The sequence below is a fragment of the Antedon bifida genome, chromosome 2 (assembly GCF_963402885.1).
Source record: "Antedon bifida chromosome 2, ecAntBifi1.1, whole genome shotgun sequence".
NCBI lineage: Eukaryota > Metazoa > Echinodermata > Crinoidea > Comatulida > Antedonidae > Antedon > Antedon bifida.
In genome coordinates this window covers 23580916-23598817 of record NC_136227.1, presented here as the reverse complement: position 1 = coordinate 23598817, position 17902 = coordinate 23580916, and the positions used below count along the sequence as shown (strand labels likewise).

At 35.4% G+C, this 17902-nt stretch overlaps 12 non-coding genes and 2 pseudogenes across 12 annotated transcripts; all 14 read left to right on the top strand.

Moving 5' to 3' along the window:
- Positions 1-6877: 6877 nt before the first annotated feature.
- Positions 6878-7005, top strand: LOC144836415 (U2 spliceosomal RNA; annotated as a pseudogene).
- A 598-nt stretch (positions 7006-7603) lies between these two features.
- Positions 7604-7795, top strand: LOC144836357 (U2 spliceosomal RNA). Its single transcript, XR_013611208.1, has one exon. It is a non-coding gene; the product is annotated as a U2 spliceosomal RNA (small nuclear RNA).
- Positions 7796-8397: 602 nt separating this feature from the next.
- Positions 8398-8589, top strand: LOC144836384 (U2 spliceosomal RNA). The gene has a single exon (XR_013611232.1). It is a non-coding gene; the product is annotated as a U2 spliceosomal RNA (small nuclear RNA).
- Positions 8590-9187: 598 nt separating this feature from the next.
- Positions 9188-9379, top strand: LOC144836355 (U2 spliceosomal RNA). The gene has a single exon (XR_013611207.1). It is a non-coding gene; the product is annotated as a U2 spliceosomal RNA (small nuclear RNA).
- A 602-nt stretch (positions 9380-9981) lies between these two features.
- LOC144836383 (U2 spliceosomal RNA) lies at positions 9982-10173 on the top strand. Its single transcript, XR_013611231.1, has one exon. It is a non-coding gene; the product is annotated as a U2 spliceosomal RNA (small nuclear RNA).
- A 598-nt stretch (positions 10174-10771) lies between these two features.
- On the top strand, positions 10772-10963 carry LOC144836353 (U2 spliceosomal RNA). Its single transcript, XR_013611206.1, has one exon. It is a non-coding gene; the product is annotated as a U2 spliceosomal RNA (small nuclear RNA).
- Positions 10964-11558: 595 nt separating this feature from the next.
- Positions 11559-11750, top strand: LOC144836352 (U2 spliceosomal RNA). Its single transcript, XR_013611205.1, has one exon. It is a non-coding gene; the product is annotated as a U2 spliceosomal RNA (small nuclear RNA).
- A 602-nt stretch (positions 11751-12352) lies between these two features.
- LOC144836396 (U2 spliceosomal RNA) lies at positions 12353-12544 on the top strand. Its single transcript, XR_013611242.1, has one exon. It is a non-coding gene; the product is annotated as a U2 spliceosomal RNA (small nuclear RNA).
- A 596-nt stretch (positions 12545-13140) lies between these two features.
- On the top strand, positions 13141-13332 carry LOC144836351 (U2 spliceosomal RNA). Its single transcript, XR_013611204.1, has one exon. It is a non-coding gene; the product is annotated as a U2 spliceosomal RNA (small nuclear RNA).
- A 599-nt stretch (positions 13333-13931) lies between these two features.
- LOC144836387 (U2 spliceosomal RNA) lies at positions 13932-14123 on the top strand. The gene has a single exon (XR_013611234.1). It is a non-coding gene; the product is annotated as a U2 spliceosomal RNA (small nuclear RNA).
- Positions 14124-14720: 597 nt separating this feature from the next.
- Positions 14721-14912, top strand: LOC144836350 (U2 spliceosomal RNA). Its single transcript, XR_013611203.1, has one exon. It is a non-coding gene; the product is annotated as a U2 spliceosomal RNA (small nuclear RNA).
- A 603-nt stretch (positions 14913-15515) lies between these two features.
- On the top strand, positions 15516-15707 carry LOC144836385 (U2 spliceosomal RNA). Its single transcript, XR_013611233.1, has one exon. It is a non-coding gene; the product is annotated as a U2 spliceosomal RNA (small nuclear RNA).
- Positions 15708-16305: 598 nt separating this feature from the next.
- Positions 16306-16497, top strand: LOC144836380 (U2 spliceosomal RNA). The gene has a single exon (XR_013611228.1). It is a non-coding gene; the product is annotated as a U2 spliceosomal RNA (small nuclear RNA).
- A 596-nt stretch (positions 16498-17093) lies between these two features.
- LOC144836421 (U2 spliceosomal RNA) lies at positions 17094-17237 on the top strand (annotated as a pseudogene).
- The last annotated feature ends 665 nt before the right edge of the window (positions 17238-17902 follow it).

Sequence of the window (17902 nt, the reverse complement as noted above, 5' to 3'; positions counted from 1 at the left end):
AGATGACATTTGACTTTGACCCCATATACAACTCAATTTCATCATTCTGAATATTTAGGGTCATATTTATATTAAATACATTCTTGTTAAAAATACCTGATGTTTTGAGAGTTATTTTAAAATTTTATATAGTGTAATTAGATGACCTTTTGAACCTTGAACCCTAATACAACTTAATTACTGTACATTATTCTAAACTGTTAGCGTCATGTTTAGGCCTATATTTGTACTTATAGTTATACATTCTTATTCAAAATACCTAATGGATTAAGAGATAATTAGCATATTTTAGAGGCCATACTGGAATGACCTTTGACCTTGACCCCAAAGACAAATCAAATACAATATTTTAAATCTTTAGGGTCACATTTATATTTGTACTTATACATTCTTATTCAAAATAACTAATGGATTAAGAGATAATTAGCATATTTTAGATGTCAAACTGGAATGACCTTTGACCTTGACCCCAAAGACAAATCAAATATATTATTCTGAATCTTTGGGGTCATGTTTATATTTGTGTTCAATACATTCTTACACCAAATTCTTTATGGTTTAAGAGATAATTGGGATCAAAGTTGTAAAATGGCAGCCATTTTGATTTTATGCAAATTAGGTAATTTATAATGGGCAGATCAGGGTAGATTTTGGATATGATAATATCTACATATAGTTGAGCATGTTTCAGCAAAAAAACAAACTGTTGCAATTTGTTTGACTCAACGCCTATTTTTCATCTATTTCCGCTCATCTACTATGTGAAAAGTCTATTTCCACCCATCTATAGATCGTGAGGAAGTTTTATGATTATGCATACAGACTAGCCGAACAAGCGCGTTTCATTATGGGATATGTTTTGATCGAAAACTTTGACTAGAAGTCAAAGTTATTTTTTTAACAAAAAAACGTCTGTATTTCAGTTAAATGATTTTTTTTTCGACAAATTTTTGGTGAAAGTTAATAACTATGATGATACTTCAAAATGACCCACCTTTTTTCGAAATCTGTTATTTTTTATTTTTTTGGAATTAGTCAAAGGGGTCAATACATCTTTAATACTAATTTGGGTGATTTAACAGCTTTTAAAATATAGTTAACTTGTGGCCCGAACGGGCTTCCGTACTTAAACAACGGTGTTAATTTACTCTTAATATGTTCACGTTATCTCAGAAAGGTATGCAGTCCTCTCATGTGTATTACTCCAAAACCACAACTTTGTAGAGGGCGCTAGTTCCTTTCTCTTACGAACCATTAATATATTTCATTAAAAAATGTTATTATATCTAAATTTTCATACCTTGTATCTGAACCACCAGATAGTGTAGGTCTTAAATGAGCACCTTCTATAGGCATTAATTAGCCCAGTAATTATTCAGAACGTGACCTTGGTATGTAGCACTATAGTCCAGTCAATCTAGCAAATATAAGGGGGTAACCCACCACTAATTGCAAAAGAATTTATTTCACTGCAGTGCATTTCAGCATGGCTCCCTAATCAACATACTAAAAGTCCCCAAAAATCCAAGTATGGGAAATTGGCTAATTTGCATAATATGCAAATTAGCTTTCGCCATTAGATAAAAATCAAAATATTGCCATAACTTTAGATTGGACTGTCCGATTGAAACAAATTAAGTGTTCAAAGGTATGTTGTCATGGTCAGTGAACAAGATAAACATACTTTTAAATTAATTATTTGATTTTAATTTGCATAATATGCAAATTAGTTATCGAAATTGGGTAAAACAGATCAGAATTATGCTAAAACTTTAGTTTGGATGGTCTGATTTAAACAATTAAATGTTCAGAAGTATTAATGACCGATTAACATGATAGCCATACTTTTATTTCAATTCAGTATAATGCTTATAATTTACATAATATGCAAATTAGCTCATAAATAGAAGTACCTTTATTCTGGGTATAAACATTAGACTGGAAACACCTAACAATAAGCGAGTAAGGTTTTGGCAGAAAATATAAATGAACTAGAAGTCATATATCAAAAAGTCAGCAAAAGTATTCATAATATATAAACAAGATAGTCATACCCTTTATTGTTAATTTGCATATTTTGTAAATTATATTCATAAACTGGATACACAAATACACAACAAACAAGTGGGGTTTTCGCTGAATAAATGAACCATATAAAAAAGTCATCACATCTATGTGTGAATATTGTACATCATGAATTTCAGGCTTTACCATCCAGATTGTTAATAGGAATCAGTTATATAGATCTTAACGTAAACAAAAAAAGAAGCTTAAAATAAACTCCCAAGAGAGCAACAGAGAATTTGCTGGTAAGTGAAAAAACCCTGGTCTGGCAGCTGTCTATAGCGGTTTAAGGCTAACTTGTAGTAGGAATTTACCATCAGAGCTGTAATGTAAATTTCAGAACAGGTAAACAGGTTCCACAGCAACACTCCTCTGGACTAGGCAGTATTGCAAAGCAACCAACGCTTGGAAGACCGAAAGAAGCAGAAAGGTATGAAGCATTTCTGTTGGTGGCAAAATACCTTGAGGAAAATGATGATGAACAAATTACAATAACAGACCTGATTTAAAAAATGAAAAGTCTTTTTTATTTCAGCCTATAGCTTTACACACAGTTGAATCAGTGAATGATGTATATCCAACCAGAGAACAGATGTCATCAACAGCGACAGCATTAGAGTTCATCCCAAAGTCCCTAATTACATTGTTACAAGAATTGTTTGTTGGAAAAAACACTGATTTTAAGGAAGCATCGATTGGACAAGCTATTATGCAAGCTACAAGGCCAAGAGTTCTTCTAGCCCCACTGCAATTTGGAAAAGTGCTACTCTAATACATGGAACTGAGATCCCTGAACCGGACTCAGAAAGATGCATTCAATTTGTTGCTGATAATGTATTGTAGATCACAATATACGAACTTTTGATGGCTTTGGAACATTTCATGGAATGGGAATCATTGCCACTTTACACCAGAAAAATTTCTACATAAACCTGTAACATCAAAACTTTCAAATCCCAGCACACATGACGCAGTCCATTAACATACTAAGAACTTCAATCAATGGAAGTGTATGATTCAACGTATCATGTTGATCTTCTGTGGGACGTGGTATTTGCTCTTCGCCCCAAAAGGCCTGGGTGGAAAATCATCGGTGCAATTCCCACTATTAAAACAAAAATACGACATTTACAATGTTAATTTTGCATAATATGCAAATTTTATTCAAATTTATTCCTAACGCGTGTTTACTCTTTCTATTGACCATGAAAATGTAATATATAATAATGCTTAGTTTGATTGAATTACAGCATTTTAAGCACATTTATAAAAGAAAATAGATTAATTCATCATGAAAAAAGGCTAATTTGCATAATATGTAAATTAGACGAATTTCCCATGTTGGGATTTTGGGGGATTTTTAGTATAGTGTTTAAGGGACCATACAAAAAAAAAATGCATTGTTGTAAAAAAAAATCTTTTGCAATTAGTGGTGGGTGAAGGTACTATTTTGACTGGACTACTACTGTTGAAAACGGTTCGCATGGGTGACTACTGCTGTCTGGTTTCATTTACCGCATGGTGCGAAAAATAGTGCACCGGCCCCGGTATCTAGTTCAACAGTCTCAATCTTTCTCGCGACCTTTCTTTCTAACATATCTTTAATTTGCGTATTGTATGCAGCAGCCTTCTCTGGAACGGGATCCTTTTTTAACCTATTCTCAAGAGATTTTAGAAAGTGCGGCGTTTCGATTATTTGGCAATTCAGCTGGGTCTTTAATCCAGGGATATTTTGCGATCCAATGAGAACCACAGAATTTAAGATTTTTCTCGATCAACGACAATTCCCTTTCTTCCTTCAGTGTGTATTCCTTTGCGCCAACTGAACATCTCCCACAACGACAGCTACCACATTGAGGGTTGCACTGAACACCCATTCCTTCCATTTTAAATCCAAGCTGCAAGTTGTAACGTGAGGTATTAATGCTGCAGTCTTTACAAGCTTTGTTCTCACTCCTTTTAGGGTTGGTTGTGGACCGCCCAATCATTTTTCAATTTTCAAAAGCAAGTAGGTGTTCCGCAGCTTCCATTCTTATTAGGTGATAACCTGCGTACTCGTATCCTATAAGCAATTCAACTTGGCCAATTGGTCGCTTGATCCCTTCAAATTGGACTGAATGTTAATCACAGATTCTTGTTTGTCGGCTAGAGGTACGATATATTGGAAACTGTCTATTTCCTCTGTTAGTCCTCCAACCTACGTAATGGAAATTTTCACAGGATGACCCTTAAGCTTGGCTGCCCTTGCCGATTTGTTTGTTACGAGAGATGCCGAGGAGTAGTCGAATCAATATATATTTACAATCGATATGAACATTTATTTGGGACTCTTGAACCGTTATTTTTGGGGTATTTATTCTTAATAGATTACCGTAAAATGGGGTAACTTTGGCAGGTTTTTACATTATAATGGCAATGTCTCCACCAAAACAACTGCATTTTTTTTCCTTCCTACCATATTATATACACGCGAGGGTTACTGTTGCCACTGATGTCGGAGAAAATTAAAAATCTACATACAATTCTTCCCTGGGGGGCCATACAGGTGCTGCCAAAGTTACCCGATGTTTGGGGCAACATTGGCACTCGAGATATTTTCAATGAAATTATATAAATGTTGAGAATAAAATAGACAAACATACGCTGAATTGTATTGGCAAGCAAATATCAACTTTAATAGCACCTACAGAAGTTAAAAGCAGTCTGAAATCATACAAAAAAATCATATTTATACAGTATTACAGGTATTGTATAGTAATACACAATCATATTCGCTACAATCCCATTAGTCACATTCATCGCAACTAAATTCAGGCTTATATTCACCACCATTGCATTGTCCACAAACCCACTTTAAACAATAGACACATTGTAACCATTCTGTTCCACTATATGTGTCATAGTCTATGTGACAGGTAGCACATTTATTTTCGTCATAAACTTCTGTAATGGTCTGTTCAGTACCGGGCTCATTACCAACACGGCTCGTTGATGGGCAGTCTTCTATTTGTATCTGGACACCTGGCCTGATTTTTTTTACCACGTTTTCGTTTTGGAGCCTTGTCCTGCCCACGGTTCTCCATCAGAAGCTCAATAAGGGATGCATCCAAATCTCGACCAATTTCGTCATGGTCCCGTTCTTCCGCACCAGGTAGGTTCTTTAAAACTTCCTGGGGATTGAAAGGGTACAGTCCTGCTTCACGAAATCCACCCTTCAGGTTTGAGGCCACATTTTCCTTTACTTTATTCCAAAGTCTATTCAGAAGGGTGGGAAATACTTCCTTTGGAATAGTACCCTGGCGACGAGAAGTCTTCCTCCAGTTGTCCAGGATATTCCTCCAAACCACTTTCATTGGTCGGAATACCGCAACATCAAGTGGTTGTGTCAGGTGAGTGGAATTAGGCGGCAAAGCAGTGAAATAAACATTATTCTCCTTGGCAGCAGTGACCACTTCCGGTGAGAAGTGCGATGCCAAATTGTCGCCAATTAATAGCTTTGGCCCTTCCATATCTGCTATATGGACGATGAAGACCTCAAAAAACCACCGATGAAAGGTGGCCATATCGAACCATCCACTTTTGGTGGCATCATACTTGGTACCGTCAGGACCATCCTTAGTCCAATTTTCATAATAGTTCAAAGCTTTATATACCACAAATGGGGGCAACAATTCCCCAGAAGCGCTCCCACACACCATGATTGAGGTTGCCACTTTCGAGTGCTCCTGAACTCTTTCAACTCTTCTCGTTCCACGTGGTACAATCACCTTCTTGGATCCGGGGTCATCTGTCACATTGGTTTCATCATAGTTGAATATGTGTGCTGGGTCAACTGTACTTAAAATGTCACTAAGGTTGTCAAAATACTCTTGCACATCAGTTCTACTAACTCTTGCACGGGCTCGCTTTATATTACCGGCAGCCCTTAAACTCATTTTGTTTCTTGTAGCAAAGGAACGAATAAATTCGTCTCCGGCAATATTGTTCTTGAATACCTTGACCTCTCTCCCTTGGTTGTTCAAATATGTCTGAATAATAATTTTCATATCGTGAGGGGTTAATGGGTATCCCCATTTTGCCACCTCTGAGAGCGTTTGCACAAGAATCTTCTCCTCTGCTTCACTCAGAACTGTAGGTCGTCCTACATCTTTCTTATGCTTGTGGTCCACCTTGTTCTGTAGAGTGGACCTAGTAATGCCGAAAGTTCGGCTGGCTGCAGCTTGGGACATTCCATTTTGGACTGCATCTACTGCTTGTTTTAAATCATCATCACTGAACGATTTATACTTCCTCTTTCCATTTCCTCTCTTGTAATTACGAACCATGGTGGAACTGCAATATAAATTGAAACCGTTTATTATCAAACACTTTTAAATTGTTGGTGGGGGGATACAGTAATTACATGAAAGCTAACTTGATAATTATCTGTATGCCTTCATATATGTACTGTGAGGTGATGGATGATGAAGTACATTTGAAAAAAAACCAAAACCATGTCTACTATTTAAATTTACATTGATATTACCTACCCCAACAAAACTTTTTTCATTTTACTTCCGGGTTTTAGGCCTTTAAATTAATGGTGGCTTACCGTATCTTTTTATTATTTTTATTTTTTTAGGCTTATTAATTTTGTAAATTATTTGTATACACTTTGGTGGGTATTCAGAACCATAAATTAGGCTAAATATTCTCTCCTATCTGGTCTAGCCTAGGCTAGCGAGAGTTGACTAGGCCTAGGAGTGTAAGGTCAGGCACAGAGAGGCCAGGTAGGCCTAGGCCTAGTTGGGAAATTCAGGTAGTTGATGCCTGAAACGCTGCTCATCGAGTAGCTTCTATATTAAACTGATTTTTGAATTCAGGCCATGGAATAGGAGCTTGCTCCATCCTGGCCACGGGTTGACCTGGTATTGCAGTACATCCAGGATTGGCCCAACCTATCATAATAATTATTGTTTTTAAAAAATAGAATCTGTCACAGTGTAACACTGTTATTGTCTGTATTTACGTAACAGGTTACGTGTTGTTACGTTATATTTTTTCATTAGAGAAATATTATTATTTGTCTGAATAAAGCGTTACTGTACTTTCAGTTGATCGTTTAATTGTTAAAATGCACAGAGAAACGAATTGGCTTAATTTCAAATTTATTTTATTGACGTAATTTATAGGCATGAGACGTACATTTTACTGTATCGTCTTTGTTTTATGATCTGGGTCGACAAACCTTACGCTACTTACTTTATTGTATGTATTCTCTGTATTGTTATGCAAATTGACAACGTAATGTGTTCTATAACGTTAACGGTGTGTTACGACCATCGAACGTAAGACGTCATCAGTTTTGTTTAAAAAAAACATGTTGGCAGTTATTACAAATTAATTATATTATTCTATAATCTCTGTAAAAAGTTTTACATTTTCAACGGTATGGCTTAACACATCGGTTGAATGTATACATTAGCTACATTGTATGTATCACACTGATTCGACAACAAGTCGTCGTTTGTTGGTACTAGTTGAGATTCGTTTAATTGTTATCGCTTCTCGGCCTTTTGGCTAAGATCATGTGTAGTATCTGTTCTTTTCAGCTTAATATCTGAAACGCTGCTCATCGAGTAGCTTCTATATTAAACTGATTTTTGAATTCAGGCCATGGAATAGGAGCTTGCTCCATCCTGGCCACGGGTTGACCTGGTATTGCAGTACATCCAGGATTGGCCCAACCTATCAAGATATTTAGTGTTTTTAAAAAATAGAATCTGTCACAGTGTAACACTGTTATTGTCTGTATTTACGTAACAGGTTACGTGTTGTTACGTTATATTTTTTCATTAGAGAAATATTATTATTTGTCTGAATAAAGCGTTACTGTACTTTCAGTTGATCGTTTAATTGTTAAAATGCACAGAGAAACGAAAGGGCTTAATTTCAAGTTTATTTTATTGACGTAATTTATAGGCATGAGACGTACATTTTACTGTATCGTCTTTGTTTTACGGTCCGGCTCGACAAACCTTACGCTACTTAATTTATTGTGTGTATTCTCTGTATTGTTATGTAAATTGACAACGTAACGTAATGTGTTCTATAACGTTAACGGTGTGTTACGACCATCGAACGTAAGACGTCATCAGTTTTGTTTAAAAAAAACATGTTGGCAGTTATTAAAAATTACTTATATTATTCTATAATCTCTGTAAAACTTTTACATTTTCAACGGTATGGCTTAACACATCGGTTGAATGTATACATTAGCTACATTGTATGTGTCACACTGATTCGACAACAAGTCGTCATTTGTTGGTACTAGTTGAGATTCGTTTAATTGTTATCGCTTCTCGGCCTTTTGGCTAAGATCATGTGTAGTATCTGTTCTTTTCAGCTTAATATCTGAAACGCTGCTCATCGAGTAGCTTCTATATTAAACTGATTTTTGAATTCAGGCCATGGAATAGGAGCTTGCTCCATCCTAGCCACGGGTTGACCTGGTATTGCAGTACATCCAGGATTGGCCCAACCTATCAAGATAATTATTATTTTAAAAAAATAGAATCTGTCACAGTGTAACACCGTTATTGTCTGTATTTACGTAACAGGTTACGTGTTGTTACGTTATATTTTTTCATTAGAGAAATATTTTTATTTGTCTGAATAAAGCGTTACTGTACTTTCAGTTGATCGTTTAATTATTAAAATGCACAGAGAAACGAATGGGCTTAATTTCAAGTTTATTTTATTGACGTAATTTATAGGCATGAGACGTACATTTCACTGTATCGTCTTTGTTTTACGATCTGGGTCGACAAACCTTACGCTACTTACTTTATTGTATGTATTCTCTGTATTGTTATGCAAATTGACAACGTAATGTGTTCTATAACGTTAACGGTGTGTTACGACCATCGAACGTAAGACGTCATCAGTTTTGTTTAAAAAAAACATGTTGGCAGTTATTACAAATTAATTATATTATTCTATAATCACTGTAAAAAGTTTTACATTTTCAACGGTATGGCTTAACACATCGGTCGAATGTATACATTAGCTACATTGTATGTATCACACTGATTCGACAACAAGTCGTCATTTGTTGGTACTAGTTGAGATTCGTTTAATTGTTATCGCTTCTCGGCCTTTTGGCTAAGATCATGTGTAGTATCTGTTCTTTTCAGCTTAATATCTGAAACGCTGCTCATCGAGTAGCTTCTATATTAAACTGATTTTTGAATTCAGGCCATGGAATAGGAGCTTGCTCCATCCTGGCCACGGGTTGACCTGGTATTGCAGTACATCCAGGATTGGCCCAACCTATCAAGATATTTAGTGTTTTTAAAAAATAGAATCTGTCACAGTGTAACACTGTTATTGTCTGTATTTACGTAACAGGTTACGTGTTGTTACGTTATATTTTTTCATTAGAGAAATATTATTATTTGTCTGAATAAAGCGTTACTGTACTTTCAGTTGATCGTTTAATTGTTAAAATGCACAGAGAAACGAAAGGGCTTAATTTCAAGTTTATTTTATTGACGTAATTTATAGGCATGAGACGTACATTTTACTGTATCGTCTTTGTTTTACGGTCCGGCTCGACAAACCTTACGCTACTTAATTTATTGTGTGTATTCTCTGTATTGTTATGTAAATTGACAACGTAACGTAATGTGTTCTATAACGTTAACGGTGTGTTCCGACCATCGAACGTAAGACGTCATCAGTTTTGTTTAAAAAAAACATGTTGGCAGTTATTAAAAATTACTTATATTATTCTATAATCTCTGTAAAACTTTTACATTTTCAACGGTATGGCTTAACACATCGGTTGAATGTATACATTAGCTACATTGTATGTGTCACACTGATTCGACAACAAGTCGTCATTTGTTGGTACTAGTTGAGATTCGTTTAATTGTTATCGCTTCTCGGCCTTTTGGCTAAGATCATGTGTAGTATCTGTTCTTTTCAGCTTAATATCTGAAACGCTGCTCATCGAGTAGCTTCTATATTAAACTGATTTTTGAATTCAGGCCATGGAATAGGAGCTTGCTCCATCCTAGCCACGGGTTGACCTGGTATTGCAGTACATCCAGGATTGGCCCAACCTATCAAGATAATTATTATTTAAAAAAAATAGAATCTGTCACAGTGTAACACCGTTATTGTCTGTATTTACGTAACAGGTTACGTGTTGTTACGTTATATTTTTTCATTAGAGAAATATTTTTATTTGTCTGAATAAAGCGTTACTGTACTTTCAGTTGATCGTTTAATTATTAAAATGCACAGAGAAACGAATGGGCTTAATTTCAAGTTTATTTTATTGACGTAATTTATAGGCATGAGACGTACATTTCACTGTATCGTCTTTGTTTTACGATCTGGGTCGACAAACCTTACGCTACTTACTTTATTGTATGTATTCTCTGTATTGTTATGCAAATTGACAACGTAATGTGTTCTATAACGTTAACGGTGTGTTACGACCATCGAACGTAAGACGTCATCAGTTTTGTTTAAAAAAAACATGTTGGCAGTTATTACAAATTAATTATATTATTCTATAATCACTGTAAAAAGTTTTACATTTTCAACGGTATGGCTTAACACATCGGTCGAATGTATACATTAGCTACATTGTATGTATCACACTGATTCGACAACAAGTCGTCATTTGTTGGTACTAGTTGAGATTCGTTTAATTGTTATCGCTTCTCGGCCTTTTGGCTAAGATCATGTGTAGTATCTGTTCTTTTCAGCTTAATATCTGAAACGCTGCTCATCGAGTAGCTTCTATATTAAACTGATTTTTGAATTCAGGCCATGGAATAGGAGCTTGCTCCATCCTGGCCACGGGTTGACCTGGTATTGCAGTACATCCAGGATTGGCCCAACCTATCAAGATAATTATTATTTAAAAATATTTAATCTGTCACACTGTAACACTGTTATTGTCTGTATTTACGTAACAGGTTACGTGTTGTTACGTATATTTTTTCATTAGAGAAATATTATTATTTGTCTAAATAAAGCGTTACTGTACTTTCAGTTGATCGTTTAATTATTAAAATGCACAGAGAAACGAATGGGCTTAATTTCAAGTTTATTTTATTGACGTAATTTATAGGCATGAGACGTACATTTTACTATTTCGTCTTTGTTTGACGGTCCGGCTCGACAAACCTTAGGCTACTTACTTTATTGTATGTATTCTCTGTATTGTTATGTAAATTGACAAGGTAATGTGTTCTATAACGTTAACGGTGTGTTACGACCATCGAACGTAAAACGTCATCAGTTTTGTTTAAAAAAAACATGTTGGCAGTTATTAAAAATTAATTATATTATTCTATAATCTCTGTAAAACTTTTACATTTTCAACGGTATGGCTTAACACATCGGTTGAATGTATACATTAGCTACATTGTATGTATCACACTGATTCGACAACAAGTCGTCATTTGTTGGTACTAGTTGAGATTCGTTTAATTGTTATCGCTTCTCGGCCTTTTGGCTAAGATCATGTGTAGTATCTGTTCTTTTCAGCTTAATATCTGAAACGCTGCTCATCGAGTAGCTTCTATATTAAACTGATTTTTGAATTCAGGCCATGGAATAGGAGCTTGCTCCATCCTGGCCACGGGTTGACCTGGTATTGCAGTACATCCAGGATTGGCCCAACCTATCAAGATAATTATTGTTTTTAAAAAATAGAATCTGTCACAGTGTAACACTGTTATTGTCTGTATTTACGTAACAGGTTACGTGTTGTTACGTTATATTTTTTCATTAGAGAAATATTATTATTTGTCTGAATAAAGCGTTACTGTACTTTCAGTTGATCGTTTAATTGTTAAAATGCACAGAGAAACGAATGGGCTTAATTTCAAGTTTATTTTATTGACGTAATTTATAGGCATGAGACGTACATTTTACTGTATCGTCTTTGTTTTACGGTCCGGCTCGACAAACCTTACGCTACTTACTTTATTGTGTGTATTCTCTGTATTGTTATGTAAATTGACAACGTAACGTAATGTGTTCTATAACGTTAACGGTGTGTTACGACCATCGAACGTAAGACGTCATCAGTTTTGTTTAAAAAAAACATGTTGGCAGTTATTAAAAATTAGTTATATTATTCTATAATCTCTGTAAAACTTTTACATTTTCAACGGTATGGCTTAACACATCGGTTGAATGTATACATTAGCTACATTGTATGTATCACACTGATTCGACAACAAGTCGTCATTTGTTGGTACTAGTTGAGATTCGTTTAATTGTTATCGCTTCTCGGCCTTTTGGCTAAGATCATGTGTAGTATCTGTTCTTTTCAGCTTAATATCTGAAACGCTGCTCATCGAGTGGCTTCTATATTAAACTGATTTTTGAATTCAGGCCATGGAATAGGAGCTTGCTCCATCCTGGCCACGGGTTGAACTGGTATTGCAGTACATCCAGGATTGGTCCAACCTATCAAGATAATTATTATTTTAAAAAAATAGAATCTGTCACACTGTAACACTGTTATTGTCTGTATTTACGTAACAGGTTACGTGTTGTTACGTATATTTTTTCATTAGAGAAATATTATTATTTGTCTAAATAAAGCGTTACTGTACTTTCAGTTGATCGTTTAATTATTAAAATGCACAGAGAAACGAATGGGCTTAATTTCAAGTTTATTTTATTGACGTAATTTATAGGCATGAGACGTACATTTTACTATTTCGTCTTTGTTTGACGGTCCGGCTCGACAAACCTTAGGCTACTTACTTTATTGTATGTATTCTCTGTATTGTTATGTAAATTGACAACGTAATGTGTTCTATAACGTTAACGGTGTGTTACGACCATCGAACGTAAAACGTCATCAGTTTTGTTTAAAAAAAACATGTTGGCAGTTATTAAAAATTAATTATATTATTCTATAATCTCTGTAAAACTTATACATTTTCAACGGTATGGCTTAACACATCGGTTGAATGTATACATTAGCTACATTGTATGTATCACACTGATTCGACAACAAGTCGTCATTTGTTGGTACTAGTTGAGATTCGTTTAATTGTTATCGCTTCTCGGCCTTTTGGCTAAGATCATGTGTAGTATCTGTTCTTTTCAGCTTAATATCTGAAACGCTGCTCATCGAGTAGCTTCTATATTAAACTGATTTTTGAATTCAGGCCATGGAATAGGAGCTTGCTCCATCCTGGCCACGGGTTGACCTGGTATTGCAGTACATCCAGGATTGGCCCAACCTATCAAGATAATTATTGTTTTTAAAAAATAGAATCTGTCACAGTGTAACACTGTTATTGTCTGTATTTACGTAACAGGTTACGTGTTGTTACGTTATATTTTTTCATTAGAGAAATATTATTATTTGTCTGAATAAAGCGTTACTGTACTTTCAGTTGATCGTTTAATTATTAAAATGCACAGAGAAACGAATGGGCTTAATTTCAAGTTTATTTTATTGACGTAATTTATAGGCATGAGACGTACATTTTACTGTATCGTCTTTGTTTTACGGTCCGGCTCGACAAACCTTACGCTACTTACTTTATTGTGTGTATTCTCTGTATTGTTATGTAAATTGACAACGTAACGTAATGTGTTCTATAACGTTAACGGTGTGTTACGACCATCGAACGTAAGACGTCATCAGTTTTGTTTAAAAAAAACATGTTGGCAGTTATTAAAAATTAGTTATATTATTCTATAATCTCTGTAAAACTTTTACATTTTCAACGGTATGGCTTAACACATCTGTTGAATGTATACATTAGCTACATTGTATGTATCACACTGATTCGACAAGTCGTCATTTGTTGGTACTAGTTGAGATTCGTTTAATTGTTATCGCTTCTCGGCCTTTTGGCTAAGATCATGTGTAGTATCTGTTCTTTTCAGCTTAATATCTGAAACGCTGCTCATCGAGTGGCTTCTATATTAAACTGATTTTTGAATTCAGGCCATGGAATAGGAGCTTGCTCCATCCTGGCCACGGGTTGACCTGGTATTGCAGTACATCCAGGATTGGTCCAACCTATCAAGATAATTATTATTTTAAAAAAATAGAATCTGTCACACTGTAACACTGTTATTGTCTGTATTTACGTAACAGGTTACGTGTTTTTACGTATATTTTTTCATTAGAGAAATATTATTATTTGTCTAAATAAAGCGTTACTGTACTTTCAGTTGATCGTTTAATTATTAAAATGCACAGAGAAACGAATGGGCTTAATTTCAAGTTTATTTTATTGACGTAATTTATAGGCATGAGACGTACATTTTACTATTTCGTCTTTGTTTGACGGTCCGGCTCGACAAACCTTAGGCTACTTACTTTATTGTATGTATTCTCTGTATTGTTATGTAAATTGACAACGTAATGTGTTCTATAACGTTAACGGTGTGTTACGACCATCGAACGTAAAACGTCATCAGTTTTGTTTAAAAAAAAACATGTTGGCAGTTATTAAAAATTAATTATATTATTCTATAATCTCTGTAAAACTTTTACATTTTCAACGGTATGGCTTAACACATCGGTTGAATGTATACATTAGCTACATTGTATGTATCACACTGATTCGACAACAAGTCGTCATTTGTTGGTACTAGTTGAGATTCGTTTAATTGTTATCGCTTCTCGGCCTTTTGGCTAAGATCATGTGTAGTATCTGTTCTTTTCAGCTTAATATCTGAAACGCTGCTCATCGAGTAGCTTCTATATTAAACTGATTTTTGAATTCAGGCCATGGAATAGGAGCTTGCTCCATCCTGGCCACGGGTTGACCTGGTATTGCAGTACATCCAGGATTGGCCCAACCTATCAAGATAATTATTGTTTTTAAAAAATAGAATCTGTCACAGTGTAACACTGTTATTGTCTGTATTTACGTAACAGGTTACGTGTTGTTACGTTATATTTTTTCATTAGAGAAATATTATTATTTGTCTGAATAAAGCGTTACTGTACTTTCAGTTGATCGTTTAATTATTAAAATGCACAGAGAAACGAATGGGCTTAATTTCAAGTTTATTTTATTGACGTAATTTATAGCCATGAGACGTACATTTTACTGTTTCGTCTTTGTTTGACGGTCCGGTTCGACAAACCTTACGCTACTTACTTCATTGTATGTATACTCTGTATTGTTATGTAAATTGACAACGTAACGTAATGTGTTCTGTAACGTTAACGGTGTGTTACGACCATTGAACGTTAGACGTCATCAGTTTTGTTTAAGAAAAACATGTTGGTAGTTATTACAAATTAATTATATTATTCTATAATCTCTGTAAAAACTTTTACATTTTCAACGGTATGGCTTAACACATCGGTCGAATGTATACATTAGCTACATTGTATGTATCACACTGATTCGACAACAAGTCGTCATTTGTTGGTACTAGTTGAGATTCGTTTAATTGTTATCGCTTCTCGGCCTTTTGGCTAAGATCATGTGTAGTATCTGTTCTTTTCAGCTTAATATCTGAAACGCTACTCATCGAGTACCTTCTATATTAAACTGATTTTTGAATTCAGGCCATGGAATAGGAGCTTGCTCCATCCTGGCCACGGGTTGACCTGGTATTGCAGTACATCCAGGATTGGCCCAACCTATCAAGATAATTATTGTTTTTAAAAAATAGAATCTGTCACAGTGTAACACTGTTATTGTCTGTATTTACGTAACAGGTTACGTGTTGTTACGTTATATTTTTTCATTAGAGAAATATTTTTATTTGTCTGAATAAAGCGTTACTGTACTTTCAGTTGATCGTTTAATTATTAAAATGCACAGAGAAACGAATGGGCTTAATTTCAAGTTTATTTTATTGACGTAATTTATAGGCATGAGACGTACATTTTACTATTTCGTCTTTGTTTGACGGTCCGGCTCGACAAACCTTACGCTACTTACTTTATTGTATGTATTCTCTGTATTGTTATGTAAATTGACAACGTAATGTGTTCTATAACGTTAACGGTGTGTTACGACCATCGAACGTAAGACGTCATCAGTTTTGTTTAAAAAAAACATGTTGGCAGTTATTACAAATTAATTATATTATTCTATAATCTCTGTAAAAAGTTTTACATTTTCAACGGTATGGCTTAACACATCGGTCGAATGTATACATTAGCTACATTGTATGTATCACACTGATTCGACAACAAGTCGTCATTTGTTGGTACTAGTTGAGATTCGTTTAATTGTTATCGCTTCTCGGCCTTTTGGCTAAGATCATGTGTAGTATCTGTTCTTTTCAGCTTAATATCTGAAACGCTGCTCATCGAGTGGCTTCTATATTAAACTGATTTTTGAATTCAGGCCATGGAATAGGAGCTTGCTCCATCCTGGCCACGGGTTGACCTGGTTTTGCAGTACATCCAGGATTGGCCCAACCTATCAAGATAATTATTATTTAAAAATATAGAATCTGTCACACTGTAACACTGTTATTGTCTGTATTTACGTAACAGGTTACGTGTTGTTACGTATATTTTTTCATTAGAGAAATATTATTATTTGTCTAAATAAAGCGTTACTGTACTTTCAGTTGATCGTTTAATTATTAAAATGCACAGAGAAACGAATGGGCTTAATTTCAAGTTTATTTTATTGACGTAATTTATAGGCATGAGACGTACATTTTACTATTTCGTCTTTGTTTGACGGTCCGGCTCGACAAACCTTACGCTACTTACTTTATTGTATGTATTCTCTGTATTGTTATGTAAATTGACAACGTAATGTGTTCTATAACGTTAACGGTGTGTTACGACCATCGAACGTAAGACGTCATCAGTTTTGTTTAAAAAAAACATGTTGGCAGTTATTACAAATTAATTATATTATTCTATAATCTCTGTAAAAAGTTTTACATTTTCAACGGTATGGCTTAACACATCGGTCGAATGTATACATTAGCTACATTGTATGTATCACACTGATTCGACAACAAGTCGTCATTTGTTGGTACTAGTTGAGATTCGTTTAATTGTTATCGCTTCTCGGCCTTTTGGCTAAGATCATGTGTAGTATCTGTTCGGAGAAAAGTTGGTGCAGCTCTGTTGTGTGTATGCTCCAAATGACCCGGCAATTAGAAAGGCGTACTTCGCTGCACTGCCGGAGTGGCTTTCCCCAGCCGTGCCTTGTGTTCTAGGTGGGGACTTTAATTGCATCATGGATGGAGGTACAGACAAAGTGGGGGGAAACCCGGGGCTCGGAATGTCCGGCTCTGTCGAATTACGAGATTTTTGTCAGGATTATGGCCTGGTCGACCAGTTCCGCGTGTTACATCCTAATACCGTTAGCACATCCTGGAGCTCAAGCGCAAAGGGGGTTGCCTGTAGACTTGATAGGTTTTATGCATCCCCTTCAATCTGTGTTAAGCGTTTTGAGTACTCTGTATGTGCGTGCTCTGATCATGAATGGACAGTAATGGAAGCGGAGGTGTCATCCTGCATAAGAAAAGGTAAAGGCGTATGGAAATGCAACATTTCTGTTCTGAATGATCCTGTGTTTACTGAAGACTTCTCTCATAGATATAAGTTGTGGCAGTCGTTAAAGCATGGGTTTCCGTCAATGCTTGAATGGTGGGACGATGTAAAGAGGAGGTCTAAAGAGGTTATTATCTCCCACTCGGTGAGGATCAGTACTTCAAAGAAGAATGAAAGGAGAAGATTAGAGAAAGAGTATGAGCATCTAAAATGCCAGCTCAACCGGTCTAAAGAGGCAGCAGTTTTGGATTCAATGGCAGCAATAAAGGTTAAGTTAAACAAGCTCGTCCAGGTAGAAAGAGAAGGGGCCCG